Here is a 6,354-nt window from a genome sequence, read left to right as displayed (position 1 = left end):
GTAGGTAAGTGGCTGACTCTTGGTTTTGGCTTAGGTCATGATCTCAAGGTTGTGAGATGGAGCAGGGCTCTGCGCTGGGAGTGAAGCCTGCTTAAGATTCTCCCCCTCTCTCTCTGCCCCCTCCACTGCTCTCTCTCTCTCTCTTTCTCACAATAAGTAAACTTTTAAAAAAGGTAAATGAAGAAAACGCATCTATTTTTGTATAGCTGACATTTATTGAATATTTACCCCACGCCAGGCACTAGTCTAAGTGTTGAATGTGTGTTAGCTCATTTACTCCGGATGTCACAGGATACAATTGTATCCTGATTTTACATTTGTGGAAACCGAGACACAGAGGGGTGAATACATCCAACCCAAAGTCGCTCAGGAAAGAAGTGTCAGTGCTAACATTCCAACCCAGGCAGTTCAGCACACAGCCCAACGCATATATTTGAAACATACAGGAACCCAGCGATTGCAGGCAACTTTCGAAGATCTGAAGAGTAAGCAAGTAGGGAAAGGAGCTGAAATAATAATGAAGGCACAGAGATAACTGATCTTTTCTCAAGCGAATCACTCCGCAAATAGTTACTGAGCCCCGCCTCCGCACTTCCTACTGCTCTAGGTATTGCAAGGGCTACAAGTCTGATATAGGATGCCCATCCACCCTCAAGGAGTTCCAGTCAGGGTAGGGAAATAAAACACGCGTGGAGGGCGCAACCAGAAAGCAATATATAATCGCATCAGAACGTGTTGTAAATTGTGCAGGGGAGAGTATCCATGATGAGCAGCAGAACTTAAGGAGCAGGAATGAGTGAGCGAGGAAGGAGGGATGGGAGCGTTGCATAATAAACAACTCTGGATTACCTGAAGTGTCTGGAATTCAAAAGAGCCTGAAGCAGAGGACTCGGACTCCACAGAGACAGATTAAATACTGTTGGGAGGGTGGGGGGCTTTAGTGGTTGATAGTAAACACAATTGAAGTCGTCTTCCCTCCTGCGTTTATTTACTTTTTAACTACAACTCTTCCCAAAAGGCATGTCAGTAGTGCCACCGCTTGGGTTTCCTTATATGAAAAGAATGCTTCCTGGCAGCTTGTCACTTCTGTGTCTCCCAAGGGAAGAAGTGAAGAGCTGCAGAGGGGGAAGGGCTACGTGGAGGGAAGGAAGGGCCCGATGGTTAAGAGCACAGACTCCAGCCAGTCTAGATTCCAATCCCAGGTTGACTTGGCCAGCTGTGTGACTTTGGGCACTTTACTTAACCTCTCTGTGCCTGTTTCCTCATTAAGCTGCCATCAGGATTAAGATGATTTGATTCATGTAAAGTCCACAGAACAGGACCTGGCACTCAGTAAACTGTTCCTACGTGATTGTGATAAGAGTGATAGTCATATCTTAAAATGCGTATTAACAGACTTTTTCCTTTTGCATTCTGTGCAGCAGACCCTGTCCCTAGTCAGCCTGAGGCAGCAGCATCTGCCTGGGATGTGGGGATTAAGGGGTATACTATGGGCTAGAATTGGAGAGAGGAAAGCAGAGTATTTCCATTTGAAGTCGGCAAAAAGATTTTTTGAGTTGAAGACATGATCATGAAAGTCAGGCTTTGTCATGAGAGAGAATGGTTTTCTAAGTGCCTTTGGCTCTCACTGAGCACATCCAGAGCAAATCCTAGAGGGCTGAGGCCACACGACTCTTGTAGAGCTGAGAGGACGCTCTTTCGGCCCGGGCATGTAGAGCAGGAGACTTGCTGCCCCAGAGAAGGCCAGGCTATGCGGGAGAGGAAGTGGGCAGTGGGCCCTTGGGTGATTATGGGCAGAGGGGCCCTGCTGCATCCTGACAGCAGTCCCCGGACCTAAGCCTGGGAAGGGGCATAGTGAATCAATTGAGAGAACAACAAAGGTTTAGGTTGAGGAGTTTTTGCTTCTCTTCCCATTGGTGACTCTTGCAGGCACGTTTGTCTGGGCCCCCACCTGATCATGTGTTACCAAGGAGGAGGAGAGGTGCAGTGAGACAGAGGGCAGGGACTAGCCCTGCCGTGTGGCTGTAGGGATTCAGAAGCCCAGCCTCATCCAGAGGAGGTAAGATGTGAGGCTGAGGCCAAAAACCTTCCATGTGCCCTCTTCCATGTAGGGAACGGCCCAGTCCCCAAGGCCAATGGAGGGAGAATAGTATGGGCTCTAGGTCTGCAGCTCACAGTGAGCCAAGGAAGGCCAAAGAAGCCAGCAGAGGATAGCCCCTTCCCCTCTCCCCGCTGCCAGCTACAGACCTCAGCAGCAGACTCCAGCAGAATATGTAGGACACAGGTGTGAACTGACACTGGCCTGACCTGGCCTCAGGACTAGCCTCTGTCCATTAGGTTCTCTGCCACGAGGTCACACAGTCTCTCTCCCACACACTTGGGCACTGCCATCTTAGTAAAGGAGGAGGGCAGGGCGGGCATTCTGAAGGACAGAACATTTTAAGTCTAAGATGTCCAGTTAGTCCAAAGCGATTTTAATTTAGCAGAGATGCCAAGCTTAGCAAGGTTTTGTGGGTATTTTGTCTGTGTGTGTGCCAAATGGGTACCGGGAATCACGAGGAAGTTCAGATTCGTCCTATTGAAAAGATACATTTTATTTGGACATCTGAGCACAGTATGGGGAAACCAGTGATTTTGATACCTTTAGACGCATATATCTGATTAAAGATTCACCTGTTGTTAAGCCCCAGATACCTACCTCTGGTTATAAAGCAAGATTTCTGGAAGGCTGGAGAGCCCAGGTGCATTGTAATCACCCGGGGAACAGAAACAAAACAAAACAAAACAAAACAAAACAAAACAAAACAAAACACCTAGCCCTGGTATCCAGGTCCCACTCCCAGGCATCACCATTTAATTAGTCTGGGTGTAGCCTGACTTCAGAAATTTTAAAAGCCTCCCCCCACACCCACCCCACACACATGGTGATTCTAACTGGCAGCCAAGTTTGAGAACCACTATAAAGAATAACATTTTCCCCAATGCTTAGGGCACTCTCTTTGAATACAGAAATAATAGTGAGGAGTACCCGTTTTTACTGTAAATACAATTTTACTCACACAAAGGGAGGAACATGTTATCCAAGGTGTAGACCTGGCTGATCTGGCATTTTTCTGGTGTACTTAGCGTTCTTCAGAGAAAAGCAGGTCTTCAATGTATCTATACAAATAGCTAATGGAACACAAACCTCAAGTGCCAGCCACGTATGACACTTTAAACTTCATAATAGACACATTTAAAAAGTAACTAGAAGGAGGTGAGATCAATTTAATACATTTTATTTAGCCCAGTATATCCAAAAAAATCATCATTTTGGCATGGAATAAAATATAAAAATTATTAATAAGATATTTTCCATTCTTTTTTTTTTTGTACTGACTCTTGGAAATCTGATGTATTTTACACTTACAACATATCTCAATTTGGACTAGGAACATTTTAAGTGCTCAGTACCGGTCAGTGCTGGTTTAAATCACGGCAGTCACTAGTATTGGATGCTGAATAAGCACACTATCTAAGGAGATGACATTTTAGCATAAAATTTAGTTTCCTTCGGAAGCATGTCGATGATATCAGAGCCCTGGGGATGGAATGTTTGTTTCCTCCTATAGTCTCGGGTAGCCCTGTCAGGTACAGAGTCCCGCCTTGCCTCAGTAGTTCTTTGGGAACTAATAGAAACCTTGCTCATTCCCGTCCTTCAGGATCAGCTCCCCAGAGGAGGTAGAGAATGAATTCAGGTAAGAGGTGTGTATGTAAAGCAATCCCAAGGAGTTCCAAGACCTAACAAGTGAGGTCACCATTCAGGCTGAGAACTGGGATCTTTTTTCCCTTCCCCTGTCATCCACGGTGTTAGAGATATGTGAACCCGGCAGCTGAAGTCCACCCTGCCTCCTTCTGCAACTCCTGATTCAAGATGTCCACAGCTGCTTGGTCAGATTTCAGGACCAGGGTTAGTGCACATGAACTCCTTTCCAGGTAAAGATGTGGCCTCTGGACCACGTGATTGAGCTTTCCATCCTGTTGGTCTTTGTAATTCCAAGAGTTGAGTATTGGCAGTGAGAGGAAATACATAGGGTAAGTCGTATAGCTTGCTGTTAAACACTGAAGCTACTTAAACCTTTCTAATGTGGGGAAAAGGATCCCTCCAGATGTGTCAGACCAGCTAACTAGAGTTCTGCATCAGGGTTGGAGGAGATAAGAAAACATATTCCTTTTTTTCTCTCTCAGGGAACACCGTCCTCGAGGACTCTGAAGAAAGAGGTGAATGGTATGTGTAGGGATTGAAATCTTTCTTGTTCCCTGGCCCGACACCATCAAATGCCATGTAACTATGACCCCTGAACCCAACTGTCTTCCTCCACAATGTGAGCACTTACTAGTCTCCCTCCTAAAATGTCAGCTTGAAGAAAAAAAATTTTTCTAATTTATCTATTTAAACGGTGGCAACTTTTCTGGTTCCAAAGAACAAAAAAATAAGACTTGATCGACCAGGTTGTAGGCTCATGTGTGTTCTGCCTCATTAGTTGTCCCTAGGTGAGTCCTATTCAGTTTTTCCAGGGAAAGAGGAGAGTGGCCCTGGGCACGAATAGTGTTGTAGAAGATAGGATTTCCACCCCAGAGTTCTTTCCTCTGGGACCCTCATGGTTTGAGCCCAGTGAATTCCTCACGGCTCTTCAGAGCATGGCTACAGCGCTGGGAGCTATAGAGGGCGCCTTGTCTCGGCCCCCAGCCTGATGCCTGGGCAGAAACAGCTCCTCCCTACTGAGTAAGGGCTCTTGGGCCTCCATACCAGGGCACCCCGGGAAATGCCACCAGGCTCGCTTCTTTCCTCGGTCTCTGACATCTGCCAGACCTAACCACGTCTGCAAATTGGGCAACGTTTAGGAAGTCAGGAGAGTCTACTGATTAAACACGTGGGCTTTGGCACCCAACCCTGCTGTTTACTGTGCTATCTCACAGGGAAGTTCCTTTATCTTGCTAGTGTCAGCTTCCTCTTCTGCAAAATGGAAATAATTGTAGTAACTGTCGCATAGGATTGCTGTGAGGAACAGAAGCGATCGTGTGTAGGCCTGGCTCACGCTGACACTATCATTTCTTCTCCCTCTCACAGTATGGCTCCTGATCACCTCTCCAGTCTCACCTCTCTCCCGTGCTTCAGCAACACTGACCTTACAGGCTGTTTGCTGTTATAAATGTCCCTTGTACTAATTCCAGGCTTTTCTACATGCTGTCCCCTTTACCAGGAACATTCTTTCCAGTGCCTTCATCAGGCAAACACCTTCTCAGGATTCAGATCTCAAGCAGGGGTAGATCCAAGTGTTTGGTACTTGAAACAGATAATTTAGTCTGGGGAGAGGCTTTGAAAAAAAGAAGATTAAAAAATATGAATTCTAAATTCAGTACAAGATGAAAGAGTACTCAGAATGAAAAAGAAATCACAGCAAATTACTTATTCAGATCCCTTCCTTCTGTGATCTCTTCAGACAATGTGGCAGAAATGCTTAGTAGATGTGCTTCCCAATTGCATCCTGACTTCTCCTTCCCGCCTGGAACATGCTACAACTCCCAGCATTCACTGGGGATCCTGAGGCTTAAGCTTTATAGACTTCAGGCTAAATTCACCTCTGGTCTCAGGTTTTATGTCACTTTCTCCTTGAACTGTCTCTGAACTTCCAAGACCAGATCCCGGCTCCTTATCTCTGTCCCTAGGACCTCCTAGGTATACCTCCCTTATAGCTCTTACCTCTGTGCACTGAAATCACCAGGCTGGATATCTGTCTCTTTAAATAGACTCTGAGTCCTGAAAACCAGAGTAGTTTCTTGCTCACCAGTCTACCCTTAGTGCTTAGTGCAGCATCTGGCACACAGGGCACTCCAAATATCCGTGCAACTAATGAATATCTGATTTTCCCTATCTAACCTCTGGGATTCCTGATTCTCCACAGCTGAGAAGAGTTTTCCTTCCTGCTCCTTCTAGACACACACAGCTCCACAATTTCAATCTTGTGCCATTAAGACAACTCCACTAGTACGCATTCTCACAGAATAACTGGGTTACTGGAATTGCTACTATTTATTCAATATATGACTTCTTCCAGAGAGCTTCTTTACCAGGGACATATAATGCAAAAGGAGATGAGGTAAGTGCAGGATTTTTCTTTGGAAAGGGGGCATAGGGGGCTTTCGCATTCTTCCCCAGTTCATCAGCTTAGCAGTCTTTATTCTCAAAAATGTCAACGAGAACTTACACAACTCAACACCAAAACAAATGCAATCAAAAAATGGGCAAGGACCGGAATAGACATTTTTCCAAAGAAGACATACACGTGGCCAACACATATGAAAAGATGCTGA

Source organism: Acinonyx jubatus, chromosome X (assembly GCF_027475565.1).
Source record: "Acinonyx jubatus isolate Ajub_Pintada_27869175 chromosome X, VMU_Ajub_asm_v1.0, whole genome shotgun sequence".
Classification (NCBI taxonomy): Eukaryota; Metazoa; Chordata; class Mammalia; order Carnivora; family Felidae; genus Acinonyx; species Acinonyx jubatus.
Note: the sequence above shows the minus strand (reverse complement) of the source record.